At 44.2% G+C, this 17,279-nt stretch overlaps 1 long non-coding RNA gene across 2 annotated transcripts in view; it reads left to right on the top strand.

The window, feature by feature from the left end:
- Positions 1–2,302: 2,302 nt before the first annotated feature.
- Positions 2,303–17,279, top strand: part of LOC139277007 (uncharacterized) — a 68,228-nt gene continuing 53,251 nt past the window's right edge. Inside the window, exons 1-3 of one of the 2 annotated variants that reach the window (XR_011596012.1) lie at positions 2,303–2,383; positions 2,906–3,016; positions 4,041–4,118. This is a non-coding gene — a long non-coding RNA (uncharacterized lncRNA). Of the gene's footprint in view, positions 2,384–2,905; positions 3,017–4,040; positions 4,119–17,279 lie in introns of those variants that run through there. The other variant, XR_011596013.1, reaches the window with a different exon arrangement.

The following is a 17,279-nucleotide window of genomic DNA, read 5'->3' as shown; positions in this document are numbered from 1 at the left end:
GCGGGGGAGGCGCGCCTGGTGGCGAACTCACAAGATAAACCAGGCGGGAGGCAGCGGTGTAGCCTTGATATGAACAATGTAAATTTCATTTAAACAAAAAAGAAATTTCAGGAGGATTCCTGGAGGGCCAAGAGTGCCATGGAAGGAATCCTCGGGCTGGCACTGCCCCTGCCTTCCCTCTCTCCCCACACCGGCACATATATGTGGAGGACCATTCCCTCATCTTGCCAGTGGTCTATGGCACCTGCCCCAATTCCTGCTCCTGCCCATTGGCTTCGATGTCATTCCCTCGGGCAGGAGACAGAAGTAAAATATTAAAATGCTTTTATTGGCTGTGCCTCACTGCTTTCCAACTTCCGGGCGTGCCGCCGACTTTGGGCCCCTCTCACACCAATCCCACCATGCATTAAAATCGACCCCATTGACTTCAATGGAGAAGAAAATTGGGCGGGGTGTTAAATGGAGGCTGCTGATTTGCTATCGCCTGTCTTTGCTCTGCGAAGACCAATTATACACCTGTACGTCCAACAAAAGGTCATTCAGACCTTCCTGGACCTCTTCCCAAAACATTTTTTTTATTGACTTTCTTTTAGCTATTTTTGCCCACTTAAGACTTTATCCTTGCTGCCACTATTTCTCCAAAGAAAATTTTTACTAGCTCGCTATTGGGATGGAGCAAGAATGCCAAGGCTCTCTTCATGACTCTATTTCTCTTCCTCCCCCACCCGCTCAGTACCCAGCTGAAATCATGAGTTTGATGCATTGTGAATTATGGTTATGAGATGCATGTTACAAGGAGTTTTCTGAGGATAATTCATAACTAAACTGACAGGAATTTAGCCATTTCAGATTAATTCATAGATACTTGAAATGTTCCCAATTTAGATTAGGATTTCACTGGTGCAAGGCCTTTGACCTTTTTCTTATAATCTTAAAAACACACTCTAATGTGATTTGATGTTCCAAAGTTACACACACAATACCTTTCCCATAACTGCATAATATTGGAACTGGACATTGTTTAAGCAACCAAATCAATTATGTGATCATAATCTGTCTTGAAATGGACAAAAGGTCAGCCTAGCATCACAAACTCTTGGTATAAACTCAATCATTTCTTCATTACGATTATATCGTGCGTGGTGGGGAACAGCGCAAACAATTGTTCTCAGGATGTGGGTAGCACTGGCACGGCTGCACTTAATGCCGAACTCTGGTCACCTTGATAAGGTGATGGTGGGTCTTCTCCTTGAACCATTACGGTCCTTGTGCTTATATTCCCATGATACTGTTAGGTAGGGAATTCCAGGATTCTGAGAGTGAACGTAAAAGAATGGTGATATATGTACAAGTCAGGAAGTAAACTTAGAGGTATTGGTCTTGCTGCCAAATCACTTTAATGCTAACCCACCATTAATAATGGAACAGAAAATAAACTATATCACAAGTTGCAGACAATTTGAACATAAACATTAATACAAATGTGCAGTTTATACATACAAGCATATTTAGTTGGACAGTGTGCATTTACATAGTAAACAATGGGGGGAAAAAATCAGTTCTTTGTCCACTAGCAATTATGTGATTTATGCAAATATGTGTTACATAAGTGGGAGTATAGTCTTAGTTGTATCTACTAGAAACAAAAATCTGACAGTAATGCCATGAATGTGTATTTTTCTTTTAGAAAGAGTTTTTTTTAGTTTGAGATATATTCACTTTGTATAAGGTATTAATACATGCTCACTGATGAATTGTATCCTGGTTGCATTATTTTGTGATACAAGGTACAAAATACTAGTCCCATCAAGCACTTTAGTACTGTGCCAAAACCTCTGTCTTTTTTCCATAGATACTCCTTGGGAAAACATGCAATAGCGTCATAAGCTGTTGGCTGCCAATGAGTGCTTGTTAAATATTATTGCTTGTGGTTTTGATGCGTAATATATTACAGTAACTATTGTTTGAACTCTTTCTGTATTTACTGGTATTTGTACATAGTTGATATCACGAGTATAGGTTTTGCATCAGTAGATTCCTGATACTTAATCTCAAGTGGGCAGATGCGAGTCAGCAACCAATTATTTCTCCAGCGGAATGTTATTTTGTTAACTTGTGAGCCAAATGGAATTGGCAGGAACCTCATCGGGAAATAAAGAATGAAAATAACCAGATCATCTGTTTTAAGGGTTGGTTGAGGGATAAATATTGGTCGGGACAGGGGATAACTCTCTTTCTCTTTAAATAGCGTTGTGGGCTCTTTTACATCTATACTGAGAGGGCAGGTTTAACGTCTCATCCGAAAGACAGTGCAGTACTTGTTGTCGGCCTCGGTTATGTGCTCTGAAGTGGAGCTGGAACCCACGACCTTCTGACTTATGAGGTGAGAGTTCTACCACTGAGCTAAGACTGACATCTTTATTTAAAAAGCCAAGCTCTTCTTTAGTCTGTCATCAAAATGACTGAGCTGCTATCAATCTCCTTAACCGCTCTCCCCATTCAGACTTTACGTCAGTGCTTAGTTCTAAGGGTTGCAAGGAAAGCATAAGTTTCTTAAAGGTACTTGAAAGGGAAAAAGCAGTGCAAATGACTAGCTCATTTTTGCCACATAGTTCATTTTAGAGCCAAAGCTGTTTTACGCATCATGGTGCCTTTTTATGGAAATCTTTCAAAATGATTATTTACCATTTTCCACAGGGCATACTTGCTAGAATGGAGGGTAAATAAGATGAGTCATCCAAAATTTTGATGACTGTATTTCTTGCCATACCAACAGGGGAGAATATGCAGAACCAGTCGTCCTCGCCCTGGTGTCCTGGCCAATATTTATCTCTCAACCAACATGATTGAAACTGATTATCTCAATATTATCACAATGCTGTTTGTTGAATCCTGCTGTGCACAGGTTGACTGCCATGTTTCCTACATTGCAACAGTGACTGCACTTCAAAAATACTTCATTAGCTGTATAGCGATTTGGGACATCCTGATGTGGCGAATGGGGGGCTCTATAAATGTAAGTCTTTTTATTTCTTTTCTTGAATTGAGTGCCTCAATATGAAGCAGTCAGCCAACTACTTTCAAAATACATGGGTGTGGGTATCAAGCAATCATGGGATTAAACAGGGAATTGATTGCGCTAGAAAGTTGTCATGCCAATGACTTAATAAAGAAACCTCACGCACTGCTGACACACAATGGAAAATTACGGGGGCAGTGCTCACTATTTTCAAGACACAATGGAAACCATACGTTCTCTTGTAAAAGATTGAGAGGCACGATCCAAATCTTTAAAATACCGAGGCAATGATGATGTATGTTTAAGGTAGGCTACTTTGATTTGGGCTGGCAAAGCAAAATATATAGCAGCTGTATCGATAACAATCTGAAATATCTACACATAGCAGCTAATATGTTGTATTGCCCCTCCCCCCGCCCCTCTGTCCTCCTGGCTAGACATGTTGTATTCCAGTGGGGGAATTACTTTCTCGAATGAGGGAGTCAGAAAATGTTGTGTTTTTTTTTAAAGTTCTAGAATACATTTGCCCACCCATATGTGGCAGGCACATTCAAATCCTATGATAGTGAGGAAAACACGGAGATGGCAGTGTTTCCTGATTTGGCCTAGTTCAAAGGTTGGATTCTGTGGCTACTGGGCTCTGGAAGCTAGCACTAATAAAGGAGCTTTGGGGCTTCAGTAAAAGAGGGGCCTGTGCAAACAGGGGTCTGAGCCATAGGAAAGCATTTCTGCCAATATAAAAACAATTCTCCCATTGTGGCCGACCTCCCAAGATCTATTGCAGCAGGTTTCTATCCCCGCCTGGCGTAATTCGGCAATAGAGGCATGTGGCAATTGCCCCAGGGCAGGAACTATGGCTGGCTTAGGGAGGTATCTGCAGGATAGACAGAAGTCCCACCCTTCCAGAAATGGCCCCCAATTGACAAGTTAATGCCTCTGTTAAAATAACAGACAAAAGCATTGCATACCAATGGATTATACTTTGTGTGCGAACATTTGCATGGTGCCTTCCACCCTTCAGGATATAATTCGGGACCTGGAATATTAGATCCTTCACTGAAACATCTGTGAACTCATTCCTTTTTGGCATGGAAGCAAGTCATCCTCGATATGAGGGACCACCTATGATGATGATGGTGTCAGGCCAACATATATGCTTTACGTATGTATCAGTAATTACCTCTTGCTTTTCACACAGCAAGTTTTAGAAAAGCACGCTTTATTATGTGGCATGCAATTTAAAGTTGTTTCACATTATAAGTAAATGCTGGAGTATTTTGCCCTTTTTATTTTGTAATGTAGGTTTTCCACTAACAGTTGAGCTGGGGAGTAGTGTGGAGCCATAGCAACCTGTGATTGTGATACAGTAAAACAGCTATGAGGTTGGTGGTTCCCCTCCTGCCCATCCTGAGGATGAATACATTACCAGATGATGGTGAGAGGGTGGTAGAATTCAGGCTGTGTATAAGGCTGTCAGATCCAGGTTGAAAAATACATTTGGACAATAGAAACCAGGATATGCGTATTTGACAACTTGAGCTTTCTCCAAACTCTTTTTTCTTGTCACAGTAGATTGTAGTTTTCACAGACAGCTTGCTAGGATCTAAAACTGACCCCTTTATGCATGCTGCAAATGGGAGTAGCATGTCAACGGGTTAATAATTGCCCTTTCACCTTGATATTTCACACCTGAGGTTGCTTTGGCTGCCCATTGGGCCGTCCTGCCGACTCCAAAAGGTGGAAAACTCCATACTGTCAGATTGCATCATTCAGGCTAAAAATAATACATTCATTTATGCCATATTTAGTTACAAAATTAGGAAGGGGTTTGATAGAGTAGATGTCGAAAAGATGTTTCCACTAAAACTAGGGGCCATAAATATAAGATAGTCATCAATAAATCCAATAGGGAATTCAGGAGAAACTTCTTTACCCAAAGAGTAGTAAGAATGTGGAACTCACTACCACAAGGAATAGTTGAGGCACAGAGCATAGAAGCTAGATAAGCACATGAGGGAGCAAGGAATAGAAGGATATGCTGATACGGTTTCTGTGCTGTACATTCTATTATGAGTTCAATTTTCCCCGGTCATTTGCGCCGTTTTTTTTGGTGCGTCGTTTTTTCTGGCGTATTTATCTTTTTCCAAGTTTTCCAAACTAAAAATCATGGTTTAAAAACTAGGATGAAAACACTCTACCTAAATGCACGCAGCATTCGAAATAAAGTAAATGAGTTGACGGCACAAATCATTACAAATGGGTATGATTTGGTGGCCATTACAGAAACATGGTTGCAAGGTGGCCAGGACTGGGAATTAAACGTACAGGGGTATCTGACGATTCGGAAAGATAGCAGGAAGGGAAAGGAGGTGGGGTAGCTCTGTTAATAAAGGATGATATCAGGGCAGTTGTGAGGGATGATATTGGCTCCAATGAACAAAATGTTGAATCATTGTGGGTGGAGATTAGAGATAGTAAGGGGAAAAAGTCACTGGTCGGCGTAGTTTATAGGCCCCCAAATAATAACTTCATGGTGGGGCGGGCAATAATCAAGGGAATAATGGAGGCATGTGAAAAAGGAACGGCAGTAGTTATGGGGGATTTTAACCTACATATCGATTGGTCAAATCAAATCGCAGGGGGTAGCCTGGAGGAGGAATTCATAGAATGCATACGGGATTGTTTCTTAGAACAGTATGTAACAGAGCCTACAAGGGAGCAAGCCATTTTGGATCTGGTCCTGTGTAACGAGATAGGAAAAATAAACGATCTCCTCGTAAAAGATCCTCTCGGAATGAGTGATCACAATATGGTTGAATTTGTAATACAGATTGAGGATGAGGAAGTTGTGTCAGAAACAAGTGTACTATGCTTAAACAAAGGGGACTACAGTGGGATGAGGGCAGAGTTGGCTAAAGTAGACTGGAAACAAGGACTAAACGGTGGCACAATTGAGGAACAGTGGAGGACTTTTAAGGAGCTCTTTCATAATGCGCAACAAAAATATATTCCAGTGAAAAAGAAGGGCGGCAAGAGAAGAGATAACCAGCTGTGGATAACCAAGGAAATAAAGGAAAGTATCAAATCAAAGACCAATGTGTATAAGGTGGCCAAGGTTAGTGGGAAACTAGAGGATTGGAAAATTTTAAGCAACAGCAAAGAATAACTAAAAAAGCAATAAAGAAAGGGAAGATAGATTACGAAGGTAAACTTGCGCAAAACATAAAAACAGATAGTAAAAGCTTTTACAGATATATAAAATGGAAAAGAGTGACTAAAGTAAATGTTGGTCCCTTAGAAGATGAAAAGGGGGATTTAATAATGGGAAATGTGGAAATGGCTGAGACTTTAAACAATTATTTTGCTTCGGTCTTCACAGTGGAAGACACAAAAACCATGCCAAAAATTGCTGGTCATAGGAATGTGGGAAGGGAGGACCTTGAGATGATCACTATCACTAGGGAGGTAGTGCTGGACAGACTAATGGGACTGAAGGTAGACAAGTCCCCTGGTCCTGATGAAATGCATCCCACGGTATTAAAAGAGATGGCGGAAGTTATAGCAGATGCATTTGTTATAATCTACCAAAATTCTCTGGACTCTGGGGAGGTACCAGCGGATTGGAGAGCAGCTAATGTAACGCCTTTGTTTAAAAAAGGGGGCAGGCAAAAGGCAGGTAACTATAGGCCGGTTAGTTTAACATCTGTAGTGGGGAAAATGCTTGAAACTATCATTAAGGAAGAAATAGCGGGACATCTGGATAGGAATAGTGCAATCAAGCAGACGCAGCATGGATTCATGAAAGGGAAATCATGTTTAACTAACTTACTGGAATTCTTTGAGGATATAATGAGCATGGTGGATAGAGGTGTACCGATGGATGTGGTGTATTTAGATTTCCAAAAGACATTCGATAAGGTGCCACACAAAAGGTTACTGCAGAAGATAGAAGTACGTGGAGTCAGAGGAAATGTATTAGCATGGATAGAGAATTGGCTGGCGAACAGAAAGCAGAGAGTCGGGAAAAATGGGTCCTTTTCCGGTTGGAAATCAGTGGTTAGTGGTGTGCCACAGGGATCAGTACTGGGACCACAACTGTTTACAATATACATAGATGACCTAGAAGAGGGGACAGAGTGTAGTGCAACAAAATTTGCAGATTACACTAAGATTAGTGGGAAAGCGGGTTGTGTAGAGGACTCAGAGAGGCTGCAAGGAGATTTGGATAGGTTAAGCGAATGGGCTAAGGTTTGGCAGATGGAATACAATGTCGGAAAGTGTGAGGTCATCCACCTTGGGAAAAAAAACAGTAAAAGGGAATATTATTTGAATGGGGAGAAATTACAACATGCTGTGGTGCAGAGGGACCTGGGGGTCCTTGTGCATGAATCCCAAAAGGTTAGTTTGCAGGTGCAGCAGGTAATCAGGAAGGCAAATGGAATGTTGGCCTTCATTGCGAAAGGGATGGAGTACAAAAGCAGGAAGGTGTTGCTGCAACTGTATAAGGTATTGGTAAGGCCGCACCTGGAGTACTGCGTGCAGTTTTGGTCACCTTACTTAAGGAAGGATATACTAGCTTTGGAAGGGGTACAGAGACGATTCACTAGGCTGATTCGAGAAATGAGGGGGTTACCTTATGATGATAGCTTGAGTAGACTGGGTCTTTACTCGTTGGAGTTCAGAAGGATGAGGGGTGATCTTATAGAAACATTTAAAATCATGAAAGGGATAGACAAGATAGAGGCAGAGAGGTTGTTTCCATTGGTGGGGGAGACTAGAACTAGGGGGCACAGCCTCAAAATACGGAGGAGCCAATTTAAAACCAAGTTGAGAAAGAATTTCTTCTCCCAGAGGGTTGTGAATCTGTGGAATTCTCTGCCCAAGGAAGCAGTTGAGGCTGGCTCATTGAATGTTTTCAAGTCAAAGATAGATAGATTTTTAAGCAATAAGGGAATTAAGGGTTACGGGGAGAGGGCGGGTAAGTGGAGCTGAGTCCACGACCAGATCAGCCATGATCTTATTGAATGGCGGAGCAGGCTCGAGGGGCTCGATGCCCTACTCCTGTTCCTAATTCTTATGTTCTTATGTTCCCCTGAGATCTGCGCTGGCGTAACTGATTTAGTTACGATTTTTCTAGGCCAGTTTTTTTTTTACGTCATACGTTTCCTCATGTCTGCGCCGGTTTTTTCAGTTGTTCGCACTTTGGCCAACATTTTTTTCTCTTAGGTCGGCGTATCTGGCCACTCCTGAAAAAGCTTCTGGTGAGTTAAGAAAACCAGCGCACATTGACAAACCTGCGCTGAAAGACGCATTGTTTTTAAAACAAAGATTTTGGAGGGAGGCAAGAACAGTTTGAAAATCAATAATAAAGTTCAACTTTTTTTTAACCTGTCAATGTAGAATTGTAAATTTGTTGGATTTCAGAAGTTTTCTCTTTTTTTACTCACTCACACTTCACCACCAAATGTCTTGAAGCAGGGCTGGAGGGTCGTAGGTTTGGCTGGCAGAATCGGCCTCGCGCCTGGCCACAGCGGCTAGGGGTTTGGCTACAAAACAAGCTGTGAGGGGGGAGGAAAGAGAGAGAGTGAGGTGCCGATCGGAAGGCTTGGAGCCCAGGGAGGGGGAGGGGGAAAGAGAAGTCACTCCAATTATTAAAGGCTGGGGGGGGGGAGGGGAGTGGGGGAGAGGAGAGGAGAGAGAGAGAGAGGTGCCGATTGGAAGGCTTGGAGCCTGGGGAGAGGGAGGGAGAGAGAGAAATTATGAGACTCAAGGGCGGGGGCGGAGAGAGGATAAGTCATAAGACCTTTGGGTGTGGTCCCTCCATACAGACCTGGAGAGATACAACTGCGAACCTGTGCTGCCTGCTTTTCTGCTGTTTAGAGCTTCTTTCAAAGGTCTGGGGGTATTCATGTATGGGGGCAATACAGACAATGCCATACATTGTGTGAGCCTTCTGCATCATAATGCTATGTAGGAGACAATTGATTCGACTTCATCGCATCAGGAACATCAGAGCCTGTAGGGTGCTGGGCAGGAGGCCTTACCCACCTCGGGTATATCGAGACAGACGTTCGTACTTCCACCTGAGTGATGCAGACTGTGTCAGAAGGCTGCATTTCCGCAAAGAAGTTGTAAGTAAGATCTGTGAGTTGGCCGAAGCAGACCTGTAACCTAGAAGCACTGTGTTGTCAGTTGAAGTGAAGGTTACAGCTGCACTTTCATTCTATGCCTCCGGATCGTTTCAGGCTACAACTGGGGTTGTGTGCACCATCTCTCAACATGCAACACATGTCTCCATTCACCAGGTCACGGCTGCACTGTACACGCGTAGGAATGACTTCATAAAGTTCCCCATGACCGCCCAAGCAATGCGTGACAGGACTGTGGGCTTCTCCAGGATTTCCAAAGGTACAGGGTTGCATTGATTGTACCCACATCACCTTGTGAGCACCTTTGAAGGATTCCGAGATGTACAGGAACAGAAAAGGCTTCCACTCCATTAATGTGCAGCTCGTGTGTGACGACATGCATCATATCATGTCAGTCAATGCAAGATACCCTGGGAGTGTTCATCCTACGCGACAGCGTTATATCTGCCAGGTTTCAGCAGCAGCCAGAAGGGCAGAATTGACTGCTGGGAGACAAAGGGTATAGCCACGCCACCTGGCTCATGATGCCCCGACGCATAACCCAGATGGAAGCTGAACGTCAATACAACATGTCGCACATTGCGATGCGCAGAATCATTGAGAGGACCATTGGAACAGCGTTTATGATGCCTGGATCATTCCAGAGGCTACTTGCTGTACTCCCCTGAGATTGTCGGTCAGTTCACTGTTGTGTGCCACATGCTGCATAACTTAGCCATCATGAGGCAGCAGCACCTGGTAATGGAAGACCCACCTGCGGTAAGAGTGGCTGATGATAATGATGTGGAAGATGCAGATGACGAGGAGGAGGCGGAGGCGGAGGAGGATGAGGAAGCCATGCAAGTGCCTGTGACCGGAACATGACGGCAGAGGAGGGCGGGCCATCGTGCCCCTTTAATGATTGCTCAAGCCTTGCACCAGCAGCTCATCCATGAACACTTTACTGATGTCTGAGGGCTCAGCGACAACTATTCCACGTGAACATGTTTACTGTTTGGAGCTGTTCCGTCATGTTGTGTTGTGTTAATGGAACATGTTTCAGTTTTAATGTAAAATATATTTTATTCAAAAGTTTACAATGTACTTAACTTTAATAAAATTATTCTTGCATCAAACTTTATTTTATTATCACTCTTTAAGATCGCTTAAAAACTTTAAGATCACTTATAAACTTGTAAATTTACATAACTTACAAAAAACTTTTAATTTGAGAATAGTTACAACAGTAACAATAATAATAACAACAGCAGCAAAGAAAGGCTGCACTCACCCATCTCTCATCCCCCTTATTCTACGACCGCCCGCTGCGCTTGAACACTCTACCACCCCTGCCCACAGGCGGTGGCGCAGTGTTTCTGGGCTTGGTACCAAGCTTATTGTTTCTAACATCTCGGATACTGCGCACCTCTTGAGGGTAGAGTGCATCAGTGTCAGGCGGTGAGTTGGAGAGCCCAGGTGGCAAGTTGGAGGGCCCAGCTTTGGGCTCTTCAGAGATTGGAGTAGGAGTGACAGTTGATTCTGTCAGTGGACACGGGGTCTGGGCGTGTTCCCTTATTGCAGCAGCTAACTCCAACATGTCGTCCCTCATGCGCCCCTGCCAGTGTCTCAACGACCTGCAACATTCCCTCCCTCATGTTGAGCAAAACTGTCTGAACTACCTGCAATATTCCCTCCCTCATAGTCAGTGACATAGTTTGCACTACCTCTGACATTCCCTCCCTCATGGCCACTATTCCCTCACTGATGGTCCCGGATATTGTTCCCATTTCTCGTGTCATTGCTGTTACTTCTCTCGACAGTCCCGCTACCTCATCACTCACCCCACTGATGGCGTCCAGGAGTGATCGGTTAAGGTCACTGCTCTCCGCACTCAATGACATCATCTGAACCACATCTGTTAGATCCTGCACCTCAGGAGAGCATGGTCAGGCTCTCCTTCCCCTCCTCCCCATGGGTGTGGCTCGTACCCCAACACTGGGAACCGCAGCCTGGGATGGTGGGGCCCTGGGCGTGCCTCGCTGTACCCCACCACTGGGACCCACAGCCTCAGAAGTTGGCGCCCTGGGTGTGCCTCACTGCACCACACCACTGGGATCCGCAACCTCAAGTGGGGCCCTGGGCGTGCCTCACTGTACCACACCACTGGGACCCGCAGCCTCGGAAGATGGGGCCCTGGGTGTGCCTCACTGCACCACACCACTGGAATTCGCAACCTTGAGTGCGGCTCTGGGTGTGCCTCACTGTACCACACCACTGGGACCGCAACCTCGGAAGGTGTGAAACCATGGAATGTCCCACCAACACTTAAACCACTAGTCATGGAAGGGGCTGTCACCTCAATGAGCGGCACCTCCTCCAAAATCAGTACAACAGTGGGAGCTTCATCCAGCTACATCCCCTCCCCCTCATTCTTGTGGATGGATTGGAAGATGTTCTCTTCAGGCTTGGCCGCGTCTGAATCTTCTTCTGCATTGTCAGGGTTGACCTCAAGTTCTGCAAAATATAACAAAACAGTCAAATGGTTAGCAGCAGAGGAGGGGGCAGGATAGGTGGCATGAATAGGCTCAAACATTGCAGGCCAGGCAGCAGGTTGATTTGAAGGGCCACGATGAATTGGACCCATCAAAGCAGCGACCCTCTCTTCCAAGGGTATCAGTGGGTGAAGATTTGCCAGGCATCTTCCTGTTCAAGTTCTTTCCCTTTTAATATGTGCTGCCTTCCTCTGCAAAGATGAAATTGCAACTTTTTAGAAAGGGGTCTTTCTGCTGGGTGGGACATATACAGCTGGTCACATTTACAATTGCAATTACAATTCTATTGAATAATTGAAAATATTACTTACACTAACTACTTGACCAAGGTCCTGCCATTTCTTGTTACACTGGCCTCCAGATCTCATGGTGGTCACCACTGCACCTTGGTTCTGCAACTTGGTTCCAGCGTTTCTTCATTTCTTTGGGTGGAATCTTTATGTGACCTCTGCTGGTATCCAGCTCCTACCATCTGTTCTCAATCACAGTAACTAATGTCTCCACTTCTTCCTGTAAGAAATTCTTGGTCCTTGCACTGCGTTGCATCTTGTATTGCTGCAGCTCTGATTTTCCCAATGCTCACACACAGCACTCCTCTCACAAACAACTGGCTCTTGGCGATTGTCAACACCGAGCTATACTGCGCATGTACATCCAATAGAACAACGCCAAAAATGTAACTTTTTTTCCCGGCGCATGTGCAGAAGGTGCGGCTTTGTTTTTCGGCGCAGACAGCAGGCTCCACCGCCCAAGGTGACTGGACACAATGCGCGGTGCCAAATTCAAATTATACATCGGGGAAACTTTGGCAAAATATTTCTGGCGCATTTCTGGCCTAGAAAAACAGGCATAACTCTGACAATACGCCAGAAAAAGGGCTTGAGGAAAATTGAGCCCAATGTAATGCACAGAAGTAAAATATTTATACAGTAGATAATGTACAGTACAATGGCTGGCTTACGCATTACTTGAAACTGTTTCTGAAACCAAAATAATAGGCCTATCTAAAATTTCATGTGAAAAAGACATAATAGAGATTTTATGATTGGAAGGTAGACAGAGCACTGCTCCCATCACAGGGAGTATAGACTACTATGAGCCACCTGTGGCGTGGCCTACTCTCCCTCTCGTGGTTCATTCAAATTCCACCCCATTAAGACTGGACCTTTTTAAATTCAGATGGATGGGGGCTCTATGCAGCCCTTCTGGGTCCCCTCCCCGTGCCAAGCGGGAATGTCTGAGGAAGTTCCCAGGTTTCAATGGTATTGCTGCCAGTAAAGGCCTCAGAAATTCCTGAGGGAAAAGTTATTGATCCTAGAAGGAACATTGTTACTTTTTATTTACTGGCCCCCGGGATGGACCTTAGCAGGGGTTCTCCTTGTGGTGAAGTTTGGGTGGCTCCACCTTCCAGCAGGTGGATTGGGGTGGACACCACTAAAGCATGTTTTCACGATCCACCGACTCCAGTCAAATAAAAGATCCCGTCCCTGGGATTTAGGATGTGGTCTCTGGCTTGGGGCCATGGTTGCACTCCATCATACTTGCTCTGATAGAATGGTCCCCCAGGTATTTCAGGGTCGTAGATTATTTTCCACCCCACAAAGTAGTGATTTATGCAGAACAAATTCCAAACGAAATTAGTTGATGTACTATAATAAGTTCTTCAAAATAGAGCTGATAAATATCAGGGCATGGGATTGAGGTTATAGGGATTAATATAGACAGAAATAATCAAATGTTGAATGGTTACTGTGGTACTGGGGCTTATCATCTGCACAGGGCAGTTAGATAGGGTTGAAGGTAAGAATGAATAGTTCCTCTAGGGTTCAGTTAATTACTTTGTATAGATCGAGGATTATTTACACTGAACATTTCATGAAATTGAATAGCTGGAGTAGAATCCACAGTAGAGCATATTGCACTCGATCTGTGAAAGGAGTAAGTCTGAGAGACCAAAAGGTCTTTCTACAGTTTGTATGGCAATTATAATTTGAAATGAAGAAGTGCAGATTCAGTAGAGCTCTAGTTGAGTGCCCTCAATCTCAAGGCTGTGTGCAATTACTACCGTTACCTCTCAATTGTTGATGATTATAAGATGTCGGCTGAATATCAATATGTGCAATTCTCTGTATTAAAGGCAACTTTTTGTTTGGTCACAAGTAGGAGGTTCTTTAAAACAAATGAGCAACCAAAATGAGATATTAATATGTGAAACTGTGGACAAATGCAGACGTTGCAGTATAATTTACATTGTAATTTTTAAAATTCATTTTGCCAGTCATTTGTCCTTGATTTTCATTTAATCATGCAATGGCAAGATCAGTATTGGATGCTGAATAATTGTGAAGTAGCCCGAGTGTAATGGGAAGTCAGTGGTACTTTATTGTTGTGCTCCAAACTAGTGGGAGGTGTTTCAATTTGAAAATTCGACTGCGGTTAATAGGAGTTCTGTCACATTTCAAATAACAGAATTTATGGAACTGAAATTCCTCAGCTGTTCCGGCAGCCTCCCACCGTAACTTCACTGCAAACTCTCCAGGGACCTGGGCATGTCTTGCAGGGGGTTTCATGGGGCCCAGTACTCCATCCATCCTTTTATAAAGGGGGCAGAGGGAGACAATAGAGAACCTGCCTGGTGTGAGGCTGGTATGTCAAGTGAAAATAGTGACTGTGGCCTGGACCCCCAATGATTATTGAGAGATTTTTTTTTTAACTCATTTTGTATTTATTTATTTATGTATGGAGTTGCTTGGGCACAATTGTCACCCTTTATCCCCCAGATCTTGCAGGAGTTCCCATTTCCTGATAGTTTAGGTGCTTACTGGCCCCATGTAAATTAGGTGCTTTCCCTAATGCCTCATAGTCTGGTGGGATTAGCAGTGGAGGGCCCCGGTATATGCTAGGGTCAGAGCCCATATATTTGATAATGTACCTGCAGACTGTCAGTGGTAACTTTAAATTTGTATTACTGTAGGTTTGGTGTCCCTGAGTGAGGCAAACCTGTTACAGTATTTTTGTACCCAAGGAATTATAATTTTACAATCAAGTGAAATCTGCTGTATGCATTTAGTCATCTTGTTGCATGTAATACACTTGATTGGTAGTTTATAGCCTAAATTGCTTGATCCGATGGTGTTTATTCTTCCACTATTTGTACATCAGGAGAGCACAAAAGGGCTGATGCCAACTCATCATCATCATCATCATAGCCAGTCCCTCGGAATCGAGAAAGACTTGTTTCCACTCCTGAAGTGAGTTCTTTGGTGGCTGAACAGTCCAATACGAGAGCCACAGACTCTGTCACAGGTGGGGCAGATAGTCGCCGAGGGAAGGGGTGGGTGGGACTGGTTTGCCGCACGCTCCTTCCGCTGCCTGCGCTTGACCTCTTCACGCTCTCGGCGTTGACACTCCAAGTGCTCAACGTCCTCCCGGATGCACTTTCGCCACTTAGCGCGGTCTTTGGCCAGGGACTCCCAGATGTCAGTGGTGATGTCGCACTTTATCAGGGAAGCTTTGAGAGTGTCCTTGTAACGTTTCCATTGCCCACCTTTGGCTCGTTTGCTATGAAGGAGCTCCACATAGGGCACTTGCTTTGGGAGTCTCGTGTCTGCCATGCGAACTATGTGGCCCGCTCAGCGAAGCTGATCGAGTGTGGTCAGTGCTTCAATGCTGGGGATGTTAGCCTGGACGAGGACACTGATGTTGGTGCTGACTACGCCAACTCAGTGAGCTAATTAAAGTAGCTAGTTTCTGTTCAACCCCTGGGCAATGCTACATGGCTAGATGTTGTGTGTATAACATTGAAGTTCATAGGGAGTAAGGTATTGCCTTTGGTGTCAAGCACAAGAAAAGTATCTCAATGTAGCCAAAAAACCATAAAAGCAACAAAAGGGCATACCCAGGATTTAAAAGGACCCCTGCAGCCTGTACCCTGTTTCCTACCTCATAGTATTTTCTATTATTTTGCCTGTCTTTGGTTCAGTTTGATTCACCTGGCTTCAATTCAGACAACAGCTTGCATGTATATGGTGATTTTAACATGCAAAAATATCCCAAGGTATTTCACAAAGAGAGATCGATTTTTGGGTGGAGAAGAAAAGGCAGCGGTCTAATCAGTGACTCTTTGTGAAACTGCAAGTAATTGCAGATACCTGGGGTTGTCCAATTGCTTGTGTAGAATCTCCAGTTGAACTGAGACTGGAGCTGGGGACTGGAGCTGAGGTCGGGGTATAAACTTTTCTTTAGCATAATATTGTGGACTATTCTAATAGAAACATAGAAACATAGAAAATAGGTGCAGGAGTAGGCCATTCGGCCCTTCTAGCCTGCCCCGCCATTCAATGAGTTCATGGCTGAACATGCAACTTCAGTACCCCATTCCTGCTTTCTCACCATACCCCTTGATTCCCCTAGTAGTAAGGGCTTCATCTAACTCCTTTTTGAATATATTTAGTGAATTGGCCTCAACAACTTTCTGTGGTAGAGAATTCCATAGGTTCACCACTCTCTGGGTGAAGAAATTCCTCCTCATCTCGGTCCTAAATGGCTTCCCCCTTATCCTTAGACTGTGTCCCCTGGTTCTGGACTTCGCCAACATTGGGAACATTCTTCCTGCATCTAACCTGTCTAACCCCGTCAGAATTTTAAACGTTTCTATGAGATCCCCTCTCATTCTTCTGAACTCCAGTGAATACAAGCCCAGTTGATCCAGTCTTTCTTGATATGTCAGTCCCGCCATCCCGGGAATCAGTCTGGTGAACCTTCACTGCACTCCCTCAATAGCAAGAATGTCCTTCCTCAGGTTAGGAGACCAAAACTGTACACAATGCTCCAGGTGTGGCCTCACCAAGGCCCTGTACAATTGTAGCAACACCTCCCTGCCCTTGTACTCAAATCCCCTCGCTATGAAGGCCAACATGCCATTTGCTTTCTTAATCGCCTGCTGTACCTGCATGCCAACCTTCAATGACTGATGTACCATGACACCCAGGTCTCTTTGCACCTGCCCTTTTCCTAATCTGTCACCATTCAGATAATAGTCTGTCTCTCTGTTTTTACCACCAAAGTGGATAACCTCACATTTATCCACATTATACTTCATCTGCCATGCATTTGACCACTCACTTAACCTATCCAAGTCGCTCTGCAGCCTCATAGAATCCTCCTTGCAGCTCACACTGCCACCCAACTTAGTGTCATCCGCAAATTTGGAGATACTACATTTAATCCCCTCGTCTAAATCATTAATGTACAGTGTAAACAGCTGGGGCCCCAGCACAGAACCTTGCGGTACCCCACTAGTCACTGCCTGCCATTCTGAAAAGTCCCCATTTACTCCTACTCTTTGCTTCCTGTCTGACAACCAGTTCTCAATCCATGTCAGCACACTACCCCCAATCCTATGTGCTTTAACTTTGCACATTAATCTCTTGTGTGGGACCTTGTCGAAAGCCTTCTGAAAGTCCAAATATACCACATCAACTGGTTCTCCCTTGTCCACTCTACTGGAAACATCCTCAAAAAATTCCAGAAGATTTGTCAAGCATGATTTCCCTTTCACAAATCCATGCTGACTTGGAC

Source organism: Pristiophorus japonicus, chromosome 12, assembly GCF_044704955.1.
Source record: "Pristiophorus japonicus isolate sPriJap1 chromosome 12, sPriJap1.hap1, whole genome shotgun sequence".
Classification (NCBI taxonomy): domain Eukaryota; kingdom Metazoa; phylum Chordata; class Chondrichthyes; family Pristiophoridae; genus Pristiophorus; species Pristiophorus japonicus.
This window is presented reverse-complemented; position numbering and strand designations above follow the sequence as displayed.